We start from the raw sequence: 18,416 nt of genomic DNA, 5'->3' as shown, positions 1-18,416 counted from the left end.
CTGTATGTCGTCAGTCCCCCTACTCACCCGACATGGCTCCATCTGACTTTTGGTTATTTCCCAAGCTGAAAATGCCACTAAGAGGTACCCGATTTGAGTCAAGAGAAGATATCATGCGGAATGTGACGGCACAGTTACTCACTATTCAAAAATTGCGTTCTAGAAGTTTTTTTTTTTCTAACAATGGCAGGGGAGCTAAGAGAAGTGTGTGCATTACCGAGGAGACTCCTTTGAAGGGGATTACTGTTTCGGATTTCCAAATCAATAAATGTATTTTTCCAATCAAAGGTTCGATACTTTTGGAACACATCTCGTGTAATAGCTGAATAGTCCGTTCTTCACATGAGAAGAATATATTTGTGAAAAATATTTAAATCCTCTTCCTTCTGTTAGGATACGTTTTTCAATGAAAGTGTCGTGATAGAAACCAGAAGATACTCAATTTTTGGCACAAGTTTTGAAATCTCTATCCCATTAGGATGCTCTCTTTAATTAAAAGCCTTTCCAGCCCGTTGATAATCATTTGGAATCACTAAATTTTATAATCATAAATCTAATATTAATTCATGCATTTTCCCCCATGTAATCATTACACTCTTCTTTCGGGTCAATCACATAAGTTGGTACCTTTACTTACTCGCAGTGAAGCAAAACAGAGGCTCTAGGACGTGGCATCATTGCAACAGGAAATACTGTGAACATATGTTTTTCCAACACACAAAAAAAAATTCGGGCTCTAAAGGGTTAAAGCGACATTTAAAAAGCCAGCACTGAAGTAGATATAGCGTTCTTTAATTCATTTCAAAGTTCTCAGTCATTTTCTTACAATGCGATCACAAACAAGATACAATGTCAATTTGAATATGGCGAAAAAAATGTATGGAAATTGCTTCCTTTTCCACTACTTAAAAATATAATTTTGGCAAACGCTGGAATATACATCAGCGTATTTGTTTTATGAACAGTTTATATACAGAATTTTATCTTCCTAATGTGGTGGGCTTGTGAGACGCTAAAGTTTTTTTTTCCTAATAAAACCAAAACTTTCTACCTTATGTAAAATATGTATTTTCATCAAAGTGATGTGATAAAAGCACAGTTCACACAGTAGACGATAATTATATTCAAAAGTCCATTCTAAACGGTTCAGCTGTTTTATCACTATGCGGTTACGAACAAGATGATTTTCATATTTCATTTATAAAGACGAATTTATCTTAACATTTTCTACTATGTTCGAAAGTATTATATTTTTGTCCAAACAAATAATGATCTTAGTGTTCTTCTTCAACGCAAAGTAAGTTTGATATATTTTGATAATGTTCTTCAAAAACAAAGTAAGTTTGATATATTTTGATAATATTCTTCTTCAAAGGAAAGTAAGTTTGATATATTTTGATAATGTTCTTCTTCAAAAACAAAGTAAGTTTGATATATTTTGATAATATTCTTGTTGAAAGCAAAGTAAGTTTGATATATTTTGATAATGTTCTTCTTCAAAAACAAAGTAAGTTTGATATATTTTGATAATATTCTTCTTCAAAAACAAAGTAAGTTTGATATATTTTGATAATGTTCTTCTTCAAAAACAAAGTAAGTTTGATACATTTTGATAGAATTCTTCTTCAAAAACAAAGTAAGTTTGATATATTTTGATAATGTTCTTCTTCAAAAACAAAGTAAGTTTGATATATTTTGATAATATTCTTCTTCAAAAACAAAGTAAGTTTGATATATTTTGATAATGTTCTTCTTCAAAAACAAAGTAAGTTTGATACATTTTGATAGAATTCTTCTTCAAAAACAAAGTGTTTGATATATTTTGTTAATATTCTTCTTGAAAGCAAAGTAAGTTTGATATATTTTGATAATGTTCTTCTTCAAAAACAAAGTACGTTTGATATATTTTGATAATATTCTTCTTGAAAGCAAAATAAGTTTGATATATTTTGATAATGTTCTTCTTCAAAGCAAAGTAAGTTTGATATATTTTGATAATGTTCTTCTTCAAAGCAAAGTAAGTTTGATATATTTTGATAATGTTCTTCTTCAAAAACAAAGTAAGTTTGATATATTTTGATAATATTCTTCTTGAAAGCGAAGTAAGTTTGATATATTTTGATATCTTTACCGTATACAATTAAAAAGAAAAAGCACGAAACAAAAGTACTATATAGTCTTAATGATAGAACATATTTGTAAATATTTAGCGTACCGTAAAATGTACACACAGATCCTTTGTACTAAAATAATTAACATACCTCAGCTCTTTATAAAGCTGAAACGGAAAATTGATTTTGCATCTATTTAAAGCTATCTCACAGTAGAATAAGGTATAGTACGTAATTGGTCTGCATAATTAGTTGCCAAAATCCCAAAAGCAACTGAAATAGACTAGCCGCATAACTAGTGTGATTTGACTTACATATGTATATATTTTTGGCTACAAATCTGCAACTATTGTATCACATATACACAAAATTTGCATAACACTAAATATATATATATATATATATATATATATATATATATATATATATATATATATATATATATATATATATAATGTGTATGTGTGTGTTATATTCTCTACATGCTACTCTATACTACATATGTTGAACATATTCGTAGCAATTTGTTGGTACCGGTTCTATCTGCATTATTGTAGCATCACCAAGGGTAAATTCTCTCTCCTATTATCAGAACTTGCATAGATTCATTACCACTGGGAATGTTCAAACCCAAATCAATCGAGCCGCACCCCTTTTCTTCCTCTCACACCTACACACAAAGACACACATATATGCTCATAGTGTGTGTCGCTATGAGCCGCCATTGATTAGGAATTCGATAAATTGGATCCGGGTTTGTGGACCACCAAAAGATAAAAAATATATAGATACTAGGTAAATGTTATATAGATTCTTCTGGGAATAAAGTATTGAGTTTTTTTTATTTGTACTTTTTTTAACAAATACAAAAGTCTAACCACATCATTAAACTAACAGAAAAATGTATTTTTCGGAAAAACGTGAGGTAGTTAAAATTCGTGGAATATAACATATGCGCATAGAGTTATTGAATGAGTTATGTGTGGGAAGAGGGATATACGCTATGTGTAACGCTCAGTTGTAACTGAAAACGTTCTGTAGTAATTGTTGCATCCATAATTCAACACCCAAATAATCTATACTTGCCGCTTATTAGCAAAGGAAAAGCGAACGTAGTCGCTAAGGAGTCCACATGCCAACCGGACGGTCCGAAATAAACTTCGGATTTGAGTGGGATTTATTTCTAGTTCTAATCCTCATTCTAAATCTGTTTTTTTTTTTATAAAATGGATATATTTGGAAGCGTGAGGAATAAAAATCAGTGTGTGCTTCTCATACATCACCTCGTGTACCAAATCGAGTAAACTGACAATAATTTATCAAAAGTACACTATGAGCACTTTCGCTAGATAGTTCATTAGACAGAAAAAAAGGTTAGACAAAAAAAGGTCGGAGGAGAGTAGAAAAATTAAGAAATTGTTAAGTAACTGTTAAAGCTTCCAACTGGGATCTATCCTTGAGTATAGTCATGTTATAGTGTTTAAAATTAAAAGGAGAGAGCGTTTGGGCTGGAGGAATGTAGGACACGTTGGTTTGTAAGAGTGTTGAAGACAGAAAGACAAACAAAGATAGAAACTGTATAATTATATAAAGGAAAATTAGATAAGAAAACAATACAAAATTTGTAGCAATGAGAAATTTTGTAGAATTTCTACACATCTTTGTGTTATTTATAAAGCTGAGTGGTTTTCTTGTCTCCCTTCGATGTTTAGTCTTAAGTGGAACAAATATATATCTTCTTGCAACAGTATTTATTATTATTTTTTCTTTAGCGGCAAGAAAGTAATTTAGTATAACATCAAATTAGCTTGGGTTTCTAATAACTTTATAATATTTTTATTTGACAGTACTGCTTTCAAACTTGGAAGTTAAAAATAATAGTCGTAGTAAATACACGTGACCCTTTCACTTATGATGTCCTGAATTATCTGGACTAATTTGATACTACTCTATAATCTATATTGTCAGACATGTTACCGTCTGGTATGACAGAACTTTTTCTTTTACTATCTCGGTGTGTGCTTCGTGAACAAAGGCTCAGCTATATATGTAATTTAATTCTCTCTACTCACTATAAAGTATATCTTAAATTTTCAATAACCCCACCTCAAATAGAAAGCAGATAGCTCTTTATTATACGAAATAGGCTCAACGTTTAGGTCAATGACATTTATGCACCTTCACGTGTAAATATGATACGAATTCAAATATTCTTAGATTGTCCACAGAAAATTAATAAAATGTAAATATTCGTGGCATGCTCAAATATAACTTCTGATTTTCCACAGATGTTAAAGTACAAAAAATATATAAATTTGGACGCTATGAAAAAATACATTCTGCAATACAGTTCTTAATACTTAGCACTGTACTATTCAATAACATTTTTTGTATTTTTAAATACACAAACAAAGAGGTCTAAAGAAAAATTGGAAAAAGAATGATGAATTGGAATTTTCAGAGCTAGAACTAACTAGCTCTATGGCCTATGCAACCCGGAGATTCAATGCCGCGTTCACAAAAGCTCTCCACTGAATTCTGGCCTTAGCCAACTTCACCCAGTTCCTACTTTCTATTCATATTTCTGCGAGATCCATCTTAATATTATCTTCCATCTGCACCTAGGTCTTCCTAATGGCCGTTTTCCAACTGGACTACCAGTTAAGACTTTGAAAACATTCCTACTTTTTCCGAATCTAGCTATAGAACCTACCCACCTGAGTCTCCTAGATTTGATGAACCTAACAATGTTTGGCAAAAATTATAAATTATGTAGTTCCTCGTTATGAAGTTTCTGCCACTCCCCATTCCCGTTCCTCATGAGTCCGAATATTCGTCTCAGGATCTTGTTCTCAAATACTTTCAGTCTACGTTCTTCCCTCAGAGTAACCGACAATGTTTCGCAACCATAGAAAATAACAGACATGATTATCGTTTTATATCTTCTAAACTTCAAATTCCTCGACAGAATCGCGACGTGAAGAGAATTTGAAATGAATAACAGAATACCCTTTTAGTCTACTTAATTTCTTCGTTTTCGATTCTGGTAATTTGTGAACTTTCATCTCAATGGTCAGTTGATACTCTCGTCAATAACCGTCTTGATTTGACACCTGGTTTGCCTATGCTTCAAATAATTGCTTGACTTCCTTCTCGAGCCTTCATAAACAAAGCAAAATGCATGCCTCACCAGTGATTTTTGTCAGAATGCCCAAACAGTTTCGTGTCCTGTGTTTTCATGTTTTGGTTCAGAAACTCATATATTTTATAGCACATGTATTTGTCACAAAATTTCTGTGAGGTAGGATAATGTACAAGAACGAGAGAAGAAACTGTGCTATTTTTTTCTGCAAAATTTTGATTTTTTTAATCACATAATGTTTCAATAATTCTCTAATGTCTCGTTCTGTCTGAGTACTGCAAAGGATATACCAACATTATCGAACAAAGGCAACCTTGGTGGTTCTCTTTTGTTTCCTGCACTAAATGAATTTTATCTTTCGTTTTCTAGACCTAGGAAAGTGGTTTGGAAAGAAAGAACCTGAATCATTTATCTTATGTCGAAGAAAATATTGTAGAAGAAAAGGTAGAAAATGGCTGTACTTGATTCACTGTAAAACATTATTTTTATCTGAAAAATAAAGAAGCTATCAAGAACTGTGGCATGTTGAAGTTTAGAACGTACTATAACTCACCATTCAGTGTTGATAGCACCGAAATTTCCACTTTTGTATTTATATTAATACACATTTTGTCCTTATTTTATGAAAAGAAACATTCTTTCAGAGACATCATAGGAAGAAGTTGAAATATTTTTGTACTCTAGCTCTTTATCTCATTCTTTTACAAATCCAAAACGAGGTATACTTCTCATTGTGAGGTACTCAAACACATATACATGGCGTACCACAGAGTTCTGTATTTGAACCACTATCACTAAGTGAAAGCTTGAGGTGGGATAACTATGATAAATCGACCACAATTACATATGACCACTGTCTTATGATTATTTCCAAATTGGTATAATTATTCCCAATTGGTATAATTCCAAATTGGTATAATTATTGATATATTATTGGTTGGTATAATTATTTCCAAATTCCTATGAATCATTTCCATCTTTGATGTAGTTGTCACATTATTTTTTCATATTATACCTGATACGATATTAAGACATTACGTAAGCTAAACATAGTAAGATAAAACTAAACTTTATTACTGATGATGTTTCGTGTATAGTCATAAATAATTGAGTAGAAGATTTATTATTTATAAATAAATTTGGATAGCTTGATTATTAAATATGCGTAATTGAAGACCTGAATTGCATAACATCCTAAGTCTACTCTTTTTCTTCGTATTTTGCATTTTTTGTATTTTATGTTAGCATCTATGTTTTAAGGGCTATTCACTTGCATAATACCTAAGTACAAATCAAACCCTTTTTTAAAAAAATACAAAATAATTTCAGCTAAAGAGAAGATCATGCCAAGTATAATCTCGTATTTCTTCTAAAATCACAAACGTACTCCGGTGGACTTGGGATGCTCTGCAATTCAGGTCTTCAATTGTGAAAACTCTTTGTAAAATTCAGTTCCCATAAAAGTGACCCCGCATAGTGTAGTCGCTAACGCTCTCGCGTTCCGTGCGAGTGGTCCCGGGCTCGATTCCCGAAGCGGGCACTTGCTCAAAAAGCGTAAAAAGCTTTTCGAGGCTTGCCATGCTGAATGAGGTTTTCTGGATTTTCCTCATTCACACCAGGCAAATGGCAGGTGGTATCTAACTTATAGGTCTTAGGCTGCTTCCTTCCTTCCCCAATCAATTTTCCTTCTCTTTTCCCGGATAGTGTGCTCGCCGAGGTATGTCATCCCTCATACGTGACGGGCAAAATGGCCATAGATGCCGAAAGCTGAGAAATCTAAATTCTAAATCCTAAATCAATTCCCATATAAAAACAAATACAAAATACTAGATACCGAAAATCGCAATTTGTTTCCAACATTAATGTTATGGTATAATTGTACTATGATCTAAACAATATTAACTTACCTAATTATTGCGTTATGCATTGACGTATGATTAACAGTAACTTCAAATGTTTTGTACGTTCCTATAATATGTAAGAAAACGTTTTCTTATGTTTTTTTTTTCATATTAAAAAACATAAGAAAACGTTTTCTTGTTTTTTTCCATATTAAAAAAAACTAAAAGTTACGACGTAATTTTATTTCTTGTGTAAGTAAAAAACAAACCACATTTATACATATAACTACAGGGAGATATAGAAAAGCAGTTACATAAAATACTCTTACCTCCGACTCTGTAAGACAAAAAAGTAAATAAAAAGCAGCAAAATTATTTTGAATATATTCTGGAAGAAGTAGAAAATTAAAGAGTCAAAGTAGGTAATAATGTAATTGTGAATTGAAACATACAAAAGCTCATAAGTAAGAAGGTCACAAAATTAAGAACGAAACTTTGAGAATTTCTTAAAGAATATTTTTTTCTTTTACACAGCAAAAGAAATGTTTTAAGTTACTGTAGCAGTAACATTAGTATCTTTTAAAATATTTATGTCGAAACAAAATGTTATTATAAGAAGTAGGTTCAAGAAAGTCTCAAAATATTTTGTTTGACGAAAGTAATGTACAGGAAAAGAATTTTTAGTGCATTTTGTTTTCGAAAAATACTAACTTTTTTCGGTTTCTACTTAATTACGTAGTATATAGTCGTAAAATTTGTGAATGCGTGAACAAATCTTTATACTACGAAAAAAAATTCAGCTACTTAATCAGATGTTGAGAATTGAAACTGAAAATATTCTAGATAATGTTATGTAAAGTGGGCAGAAAGTTATTGTGTTGAGAGTACCTGCTAGTTGTGTGGAATGTGAAAAAGTTTTTTTTATATAGTTATTGTGGTCATGATGTACTTACATGGATTAGGTAAGGGCGAGAGTTCAGGATGCCCTTAAAATAATGTGAATGGGGTAAACATTCAGGAGAGCAATATTAATATCTTTTTCAATATCAGACATTGAGTATAGAAAGAGAAGAGCTCCCTCGTGGCTAACCAGTTAGCGTACTTGCCTTTGGCGTAGGAGACTGATTCGATTTCCGGCAGGATCACATGTGATTCGGATTTCACGTCAATCACAAGCTCCCGTCTCATATAGCCTCGATGCTGAAAGGGACGTTAAATTCAAAATCAACTGAACTCAACGGATAAGAAATTATTATTCGAGTTCAGAGAATGAGAGAAATGTATGATTATAAAACGTACTTTATCGAAGTTTGTTAAAAGGAGCAACTTTGCTTTTAAAATGAGTGTTTCCTTGTTAAGATAATCTTGTCCCTTTTACCAGTCTACATCCTTGAGTTGTATAAAGTGAATTTGGGAACATCATAACTACTTGCCTCGAACCGAATTTTTAAACTGTCGCTTTGATTAAAATGCGTATCCTAGGAGAAAAGTGGGTTCAAAATGCGCCCAGAGCAACCTACCATGTAGTTAGAAATACGAAACTTGATATATAATCTGCTTATTTAAGTTAAGTTTTCCAGTGGTTTCGTAAATTGCACCTTAAAGAAGAGGAAGAAGACAATTTGTATAATATTTTAAACTCGTATTGTGTATTTAAAAGTGACAAAAATGAGGAAACGTTTGAGCTACTTAAAATGAATTTTTGAACAGGTTAGCACTTGGGTAGACCTACGGTTTTATAATTGCACATTGCACATTGTATTGTAAGGATTGGAAGCGAGTTTAACTTCTTACAAAGAATAATGGCTGCACAGTTTGAAGTTATTTTTTAAACCACATTTAGCACCTCGTTGGAGCTAAAATATTAATTCAACTCTAAGTACCGACTCTAAGGGAGAAAAAGAACAACCCATCTGCTGGGCTGTAAAAATACATATTTATATCTATCATTTTAAGTGTTTATTTTGAAATACATTTTCTGCAATACAAAAGTGTAATTACTTAAGTTTCACTTCTTGAAGTCTTAAGTTGTAACGATTATAATAATTTCAGAGAAATATAAATGGACCTATACTTCTAATTAAATTAAAATATTGAGTGTCATTTTGCGGTCTGCTATAAGCTCGACTGCTCGCTTGGGCGTCGAGGCGCAAAAATCAGTATACACAAATGTAATTTTCAACTGTCATTAGATTCACTGCACGGAAGCGACAATAAATATTCCATTTATCCACTCCAATACATATTAGTTATGGTTTGTTATATTAGTCCAATCTACATTAGTTTGAAGCTGTTTTTTTTAATGACTTTGTTGCATGATTGGTTTAGCATCAGAGCGGGTCTTTCTATCAGAGATGTTAATTGAGACAATTAATGTATGTAGTTATCTAGTGAGGTAATAGTTAACGACAATGATATTTTTTAACGGTAGATCCGAATTTGATTCTCTGTGGGAAAATACATATGGTTCTTTGTTTTACAGAAAATTCTGCGGCGTGCCCAATCGGAGAAATACGTTGCAAGCGCAGCAATTAAATATAATAACCTGATATGTTATGCAACCCCCTTATATATTAAATACTGTGGTTGTATAACCGTAAGGCAAAGTTGATTCTTTGCTTTTGCGGAAACTTCTGTGACATATCCAGTCGGAAAAGTACATTGTAATGTAGCAGTTTATCATAACCTGAAATGTTATGCAACCCTCCTTGGACAGTAAACATTGTGGTTGTATAACTGTAAGGCAAAGTTGGCAATACTCGGTAGAACTTGTCACGTAGTGCAGTCGCTTGGCACAAAAATATTTCTATTGTGGATACCAGTATGAAACTTGGCACATTTATTAACTATAACATGTTGAATGAAAATCCGCCGGGACACAATACCGATGATCACCCCGTCGGACAGAATTCAAGATGGCGTCCAAAATGGCGGCACAAACTGAAAATACTCCAATTTTGTCGTTCTTCGGGTCAGTTTATATGTTCATTGGCATGCTAAATTCAAATAACGCGCTTTTAAAAATATTAAGGTAATAGATTTACAAATATAAAGAATTATGGCATATTTACATCCATTTTAATGCAAAATTAAACATGCTATTTACTGTAATAACAACGAAAAAATCGTTTTTAAAATTTTGAATGACGTGTTCAGACCTTATAAGTAAATCCAAAGGTATTATTGTAGTTAAGTGTTAACTATGTGTTTTTAAGTAATCTTATGTTGTTTAAGTAATCTCAGTAATCTGATGGACTGATATATTAGTTGATGCTAGAGTAACATCAACTGGACGAGATGAATCGCTTCTATCGTGCTCTCATGTCAAGTGCGCTCGCTATGCTCACAAGCAACAGTGGCTACACTATATATTTTGAAAACAGAAGCATACGAAGCATATAAATATATCAATGTCTCTGAAGGAATGTCATTTAGATTTTAATGAATGGTGTAATCTACGCAATGAAGAATCTCCGCAATTTATTTTCTGGTCAATAACTATGGAACTACAGATTCTATTGCTCTCTTTCTTACAAAGTGTGCGTGAAGGAAATTTTGTACAATTCAAAACTATTCTGGAAGATATATGTCCCTGGATGTTTTAGATCACACAAACTATGCCCGCTGGTTGCCAGTTTTCATCAAAACACTGAAAGAACTGGAGATGCGCCATCCGTTTATATATAAAGAATTCATGAAAGGTAAATTCGTAAGTCAGAAGAGCAATCGAGCATTTTCAGCAATGGCGGATGACCATTTGCATGAGCAAAATAACAAACTAGTTAAAGGAATTGGTAGAGCAATAGGACTTTTTAACAAACCTGCTGCACTTTTGAAATGGATGGTTGCAGGGCCAGATGTTGTAAAAATGATATCTGACTTTGAAGAACAGTTTTCAGTTTTCGATGGTGAACAAGATGCAGGTAATGAAAATGACGTACAACATAAGGGAAGCAGCAAAGCTTTTGAAAGAGATATAAGGAACACGTTTTAGATGTTGTAGCTTCCTTTAGAAACTATGGTAACCCATTTGAAGAAGATATATTAACAACAGCAGTTAGCAAAATATGTGCAACAAAAGATGCAGAGAAGCCAGGAATCTTGGAAGATGTCTGTATGAAAATTTTGTACAAGAGAGGTTGATTGAAGGGAAAACATCAATTCATACAGCTATTAAAAGGTGTAATTTAGTGTTATTTAACAACAAAATGTCAAAGGGGAAATCTAAACTTCAAATGCAAACAACAGTCCTTAGAAAGGACGCAAATATATTATGCAAATTGTATGTGGCGAGTCAGATTAGGCAACCTGACGTTACAACATTTTATTCACACGAAGCTCACCCATATCCTCCCTCTATTAGCGAGTTCGGCAAACTTCGCAAACCATCAAGAAAGTCTGACATTATTACCTGTTTATCTTCAGATGTTAGTGAGAATCATACAGTGACTGTAGTATTTCATTTTGCTCGGCTATTGTTATAGATGGTGCTGCCTTTATGCATTTTCTTACTCCAGGTTCATCTAAAACATTTGGAGAATTTGCAACCAAAATATTTCTACCTGCCGTAGAATCTCACCTGCAGAAATTTGATAGAGTTGATATAGAATTTGTCAGATACTTGGCAAGAAGTCGTAAGGTTGACACTCGTTTGAAACGAGGTTCTGGAGAAAAAATATTAATCAAAAGAACAACACCATTCCCAAGGGTATTTAGGAAATTTTTGCAAGTTGATGAAAATAAAAAGCAAAATTTCCACTTATTTGCTTCTGAAATTGAATCACTGAAAGTTGGTTATAAGGTTGTTATTTGCACTGATGAAGATCTCATAATTTGCGTAGGATCCTACCATAACAACAACCAACTGTCTCCTTGTTCACATGAAGAAGCAGATACAACAATTCTTCTACATGTGAAAGATGCAGTTTTATGTGGCCACAAAAATGTTGTAATTTGAACAGTAGATTCAGATGTAATAATTGCTGCAGCGGCCCTGAAGGAGTTGTAGGCTCTCGATTTGCAGAACTTGTACTTTATTTACGGTGTTGGGAAAAACAGAAAACAGTTTTCACTCTGTGAAATGTTACAAAATTTATGTCCTGAAACTTGTGAAGCATTGCCGTTTTTTCATGCTTACATGGGTTGTGACACAGTATCTTCTTTTCATGGGGTTAGTAAAACTAAAGCTTGGAATGTGTGGAAGACACTGCCAGAACTAACGGACGTCTTTTTTCGATTGCCTACCTCATTCATTTTATCTGATGATGATTTTGATATGATGCAGTATTTTACAGTGCTTATGTATGACACAATCAGCGCAACAAAAACAGTCAATGAATGCAGAAGGATACTTTTCACACAGAAGAATAGATCCCTAGAAAATATACCCCCTACTGAAGATGCTTTAAGATATCACTTGAAAAGAACAATGTTTCAAGCCAGTGTTTGGAGACAGTGTCTACAGCGTCAGCCTGACATTCCTGATGTTACCGACTGGGGATGGAAAGTCTCAGATTCCCCACCATGACTTACACCATTATGAACAGTTCTTCCAGAAGTATCAATGAAATGTTCGGAATTGACCTGCTGCCACTGCAAAACAATGTGTATGAACAAATGCAAATGTCAAAGCTTGAACATGCAGTGTACCGCCTTATGCTCTTGTGATGGACAATGTATACAGTGAGTGAGTTATTGATAGATGAGACTTTGAGAAGCATTCTATCTCTAGTACAGAGCGATTAAAATATAGTACTCTTTAAAATTGTTCGCAAATTCTTTTAAAAAAAGAAAGGAAGGAAGGAATATTCATTAAGGTTACATTCTTATTTTAGCAATTTTCGAAATAAAAAATAATAGATTTGAAACACACTTTTGTACATATAATTTTATTTTTAATATTCTACTTGATGATGATTATGATGGGTGTTCTGTCCGAGGGCAGGTGGTTGGCCCGAAGGTCCATGGGCAAGGTGAACCCATGATGGTCTTGCCATTGCCTTCCATAGGATGATGATGACGTTCTAACGACGGCTCCTACAGTTTAATGAAGGATCCGAACCACTTGTCTCCCTACCGGGAATCGCACTCGGAACCCCTTGATTGCAAGGCGACGAGTGGAGCCACTCATCCACCAGGGACACTATATTCTATCTTAACACGCAATAATTTAGTAAATGCTCCCATATTATTTAATTTTACTCCCTTTACTTTCTATTTATCACCCTACTGACAAAGAACTTAATTGCAATCATTATCCCCCTCCCCTCCTTTTATAGAAGCTCCTATGACTTGTGTCTCGGTGGTTTTTTATTGTGTATTACCATCTAAATAAGTATGCCAAATTTCATTCTGGTATCCAGAAAAGAAATATTCTTATTGAAATTTGTACCAAGCGACTGCACTAACGGAACATTGATGGGATTTATAGGCTAACATACATACATGTAAAATAAGGTTATAATATTGTTTATTTTTCCATCATTATTGAATAAGTGTACATATTTTCAACGTAGAACCACATATATCTGTAATGTATTTGTTTCCATGTATGTTGTATTTGAAAGGAAAGGGCACAATAATATGACAGTTTTATTTCTGCAAAAATGTTTCCTATTCTTTAAGATTACAATACGTCCATTTCTATTAACCATACACTACACTTAAATTTCTCTGGGATTTCACCTACTCTGATACTTTCGCGTAACGTGTAACAGTTTCGCCTATTATCCACTTTGGCTTCATCAGACACTATAAATACTCAGGTCGTGACAGATTTAATATAGGATACAGCGAAAAAATTCTCTGATTCCTGATTGGCTACCATAGGCTACAACAGCCAATCCCCTTCAATTACAAAACCAGAATATAAAACAGAAACTAAAATCGCTAATTCCATTTCCCCCTTCTTTGCGCTATTTACATTCATATGTTATAACTAAGTTTAATCTAATTTAAGAAATAATTTTATAAATATCTCTTAAATATGAATATTAAATAAATAAATAATACTACATAAATAGTAAACAATAATACTAAATAAATACTAAATTTACAAAAATAAATCTGTACAATTAATTTATTTAATCTTAGAGGCTTCTTAATAATATACCATAGTGTTCATAAATTTTAAGTCCTGAATTCCAGTTTATGACTCTATTGCCTTCTATTTCAATAAATCTTACTTCCTTCCATTTCCTGACTAATCTTCTCTAGGTTCTGTAGTATTGTTTATTTATTTATTTAGTATTAATTTTGTAAGATTATTTTGAAAATTAGATTAGGCCTAGTTATAAGATATGTATGTATACAATACAAACAGAGGTGGAAAGGGAATTAGCGATTTTTATTTCTGTTTTATTTTGTGGTTTCTGGTGAAAGGGGGATTGGCTGTTGTAGCCTATGGTAGCCAATCAGGAATCAGAGAATTTGTTTTTTGCTGTCTCTTATATTAAATCTGTCACTACCTGTGTATTCATAGTGTTTTGATGAAGCCAAAGTTAATAGTTGCCGAAACTGTTACAAGTTAATAATTTTTTGCAATAAACGCATTGTCTTGCTAAGCGAGTTGTTTTAATTGAATTTAAGTCTGTTAAATGCAAAGCGTGTACAATGGAAAAGTCGAAGATCACTTATTTGTTATATCGTCCGCATAATTATTGTAAAAAAAAATTCGAAACAGTTTTCCAGCAAACATTGTTTTCCACCGTGCTGGAACGTTTAAGAATTTGCATTAGAAGACTAAATCTTTTTCCGGAGAATAGTAATTTAGAGTACAAAAGAACTTTATTATTGTTTGATTGTTTATGTCGTAATATTTAGTTTTTCATTAAGAATTGTTGAGAAAAATTTTTTTAAAAAAGAAACAAACTTGGCGTAAAGGCCCGATTTGTGAGCCTCAGCCGTTCCATGCCTTCTGTTAGCGACTGGACTGGTGGAACTACGTCCAGCTAGCCACGAACATGTGGCCACCGCGCCGCGTCGCACTATCTCCAACCGGTGTAATAGGAGCTTTCTAGACCTAGTAGCCGTCACGTCTTTTATTCACGTGACTCCTCAGTTTGGCTCACGACGATGGGTGAGCGCCAAAAATTGGGGAAGCATTTGCCGGGAATCGAGCCCAGAACCACTCTGAAATGAATCCAAAACTCTAATCACTACACTACAGTGTCCTCTGTTAAAAAAAAAAAATACAATTGAAATTAACTAACTATTGTGATTCCAGGTGAGAAAGTAGGTCGCACTTTGCAAAAAAAAAAAAAAAAAAAAAAAAAGGCATTACGTTAGTTTTTTCCTTTCATTGTTTGAACGTAAGGTGCTTATGAAATTATATGATCAAAAAAGAGAAAAGACACACAGTATTCTTCATATTCATCAGCGTTAGAGAGAGACGGCAATTCAGAAGCAATTCTTACAAAATGCATTCCCATTGACTTTTTGAGACTTTTGCCCTGTAGTAACAAAGACTGTGAACAAAAGCAAAAAAAAAAAAAAAGGGTGAATTTTTTTTGTCAATGTATGAGTGTCGTGGCAACGTGTTCTTTGTTGAAATGTGGCTAACGAACAGCGGTCAAAGAGAATTTTAAATTTCAGAGAGAGAAAGGAAGAAAAGTGTGCGAGCGAGAGCTTACGTCAAAGACCAGTCAGTGAGAAAGGAGAAAACGTGATGGCCGAAATAAGAGAATGAAGAGGAACGCAGAGAAAGAGAACGAAATATAAAGTGTCGGAGGAGTCTCTCTCTTTTTTTCTTTTTTTTTTTGAAAGGTTTGAGATTTGGACGGACACCGCTAGATGACTCTTGACAGCAATGGCGCTAAACAGTGACTAAAGACCCCTCCAGGCTTTTTGAAAGAACGAAAGACCGAGGTAAACCAATGAAGAATTTCACAGAGCTTAATTTTTTTGAGATTATTCCGGTTGGGAAAACGCCATGATAAAACGAGGGCTACTAGAAAATGGAAAAGAACAAAAAGCATTTGAGAATGAAGTAGTCATTTCTTGTAGTTCATTACGAAGAGAACAGTGAAAAAAATGCGAACCTTTAAAATAAAAGGAAATTTTAGAATTTTTTCCGTCCAATTTATTCTTTGACTACGTCATCTTATTAGGCTGTACTTTTGTCACCTTTTCTTTTACTTAAAACAGAATTTTATATTGTAAAGCAAAATCTGAATATGTGATTTTTTTACAAAAGAAATGAAATTATTAAAACAAATATAATTTATATATGAATAGATAATTTTTATGATAATAAAACACTATTATGAATTATTTCACATATATATATAGGTCAGAATTCTTCTTCAATACAAATAATATTGGTTAATTTTATCACGTCGACGATCATTTACGTTTCCACCATTAATTGAGGTTTTGAAGTTATTCGAATAATGTACACCGGTATTCTTAATTAAATGATCTCTTACATTGAGATATTAGATAAAAGAAATGGTGTACCACAAGGTTCTATGTTCGGACCATTATTATTCTTGAAAGCTTGAATTGTGATAAATATTCCACAATTACCTACATTCACCTATCTTTGATGGATATCCAAATTCTTATCAATATGATTACCCTCCTCGGATCTAGTTTGCATGTTATTTTTTATAAATAATATCAGGCCAGATAGATATACGAGCTAGGTACAGATATTCAGTACTATTGACATTTTCAATATATGTATTGAGGTGATTATTAATAAATCAGTTCTAACATTTATTACTTTCAGAGATTATACTAAATATTTTTGGTTTGGATTATTTCTTTTAAATATATGTTAAAAACAACATAAGCATTATTAATTGTAATTATGATAGCCATATAAGAGAAAGCATTTCAATGTATTCGACTGGTTAACGCGCATATCTTGAGAGAGAGTAGTTCCGATTTTAGTTTTTCTAGTAGCCACGGATATATGGTGTTAACGTAGCATTCTGAGCTTATTGGGGATACCTTGAATCGAGAATCTTACAGTTTAGAAAGCGAGAAGCGACATTACTGAGAACTATTTTCTGATTAAACATCACTTAATTATGAGCTGCTTTCTTCATAGTGTAAATGATGTGGATTACTACGACACAGTAAGTCTATTTTGAATTCTTCTGGAATATCCTTTTCATTTATTGAACCTTTATTCCTTATTTGTTATTGAAATAAAAGCACAAGGGACTTCCTATTTTATAACTTTACCCAACTACTGTCATTATTTTTTTCTTTCCTAGTTTCTTTCGTTTTACTGAATACAACCTCAGGCATTACTCTCTCAGCATAATTCTTCATCTTCTATTTTCAACTCATAAAACTTTTTTGTTGAAGTAGCCAGCACGTGTGAATAATACGAAAGAAATAGCGGAGGAACGTCGAACAATACTATTCACTAACATGACATACGATCAAGAATGCAACACAAAGTTGTCTCGATGAGAAGTTTCTTTATAAAAGACGTAAGGCTATCCATAGTCTTACCATAAATTGTATGACAGAAGTGTCATACTGGCAAGGAACCATCACAATCGTTTGTTCTTAAAGAATCTAATTCCTTCATGATCCAATAAAGGGAAGAGAAGTTACAACATGTATATTAGAGATCCAGGGAAGAGTCTCGATTGATAGGTGGTTATTAACACAATTGAAGGATTGTCTCAGACCTTGTCAGTTCATCAGAGGAGTCTTTAACTGGATCATAGCTGACGTACAGTAGAATCTTTCGTTTACTCTGTTACCTGTGTCTCTTGGATCCATTTTATTTATGATGTGATCTCCAATCTTGTTTTTTGGTTGTGATTCCCAATTTTGTTTACTTAATTGTTGTACTAATTTGATCTCCGATTGGGGGCGCGATAGCTCAGTGGTAGAGCATTCACCTCTGGTGCTTGGGGTCCCTGGTTCGATTCCAGCTCGCGCCATGTTGACTTTGTGGTGGACAAACACCGTGCTCGTGGGTTTTCTCGTGGTTTTCCCGTTTCCTCCCACTTTCTTCATTCCACCATTTCTCTCATTTCTCATCATCACCGTCTCCTTTAGCCTAACCGACATAACCGTGGGACATTAAACTTAAAGATTTCATTTTTTTAATCTCCGATTGAACTCTTGCAATCTGAGCACCATCCCCACATTCCCTCCGCTTAGCATTCTTTGGTAGAAGCTAATTTTAGAGGTTTTCCCCCACACTTTTAACACAACAAGAATAGTACTGCAGTGGATCAGTGGTTCAGCGCTTACTTCTGATACGTAGGGTCCCTGATTCGATCCCCGGCCAAGTAAGTTTATAGTGGACAAAATCGTGGATGTGGGTTTTCTCAGGGTACTTCCATTTCCTCC

The 18,416-nt window shown here is 33.4% G+C and overlaps 1 non-coding gene across 1 annotated transcript; it reads left to right on the top strand.

Moving 5' to 3' along the window:
• Positions 1-17,929: 17,929 nt before the first annotated feature.
• On the top strand, positions 17,930-18,001 carry TRNAQ-CUG (transfer RNA glutamine (anticodon CUG)). Its single transcript has one exon. It is a non-coding gene; the product is annotated as a tRNA-Gln (tRNA).
• The last annotated feature ends 415 nt before the right edge of the window (positions 18,002-18,416 follow it).

The sequence above is a fragment of the Thermobia domestica genome, chromosome 12, assembly GCF_964235325.1.
Source record: "Thermobia domestica chromosome 12, izTheDome1.hap1.1, whole genome shotgun sequence".
NCBI lineage: Eukaryota > Metazoa > Arthropoda > Insecta > Zygentoma > Lepismatidae > Thermobia > Thermobia domestica.
Note: the sequence above shows the minus strand (reverse complement) of the source record. Positions and strands in the feature narration are given on the sequence as shown.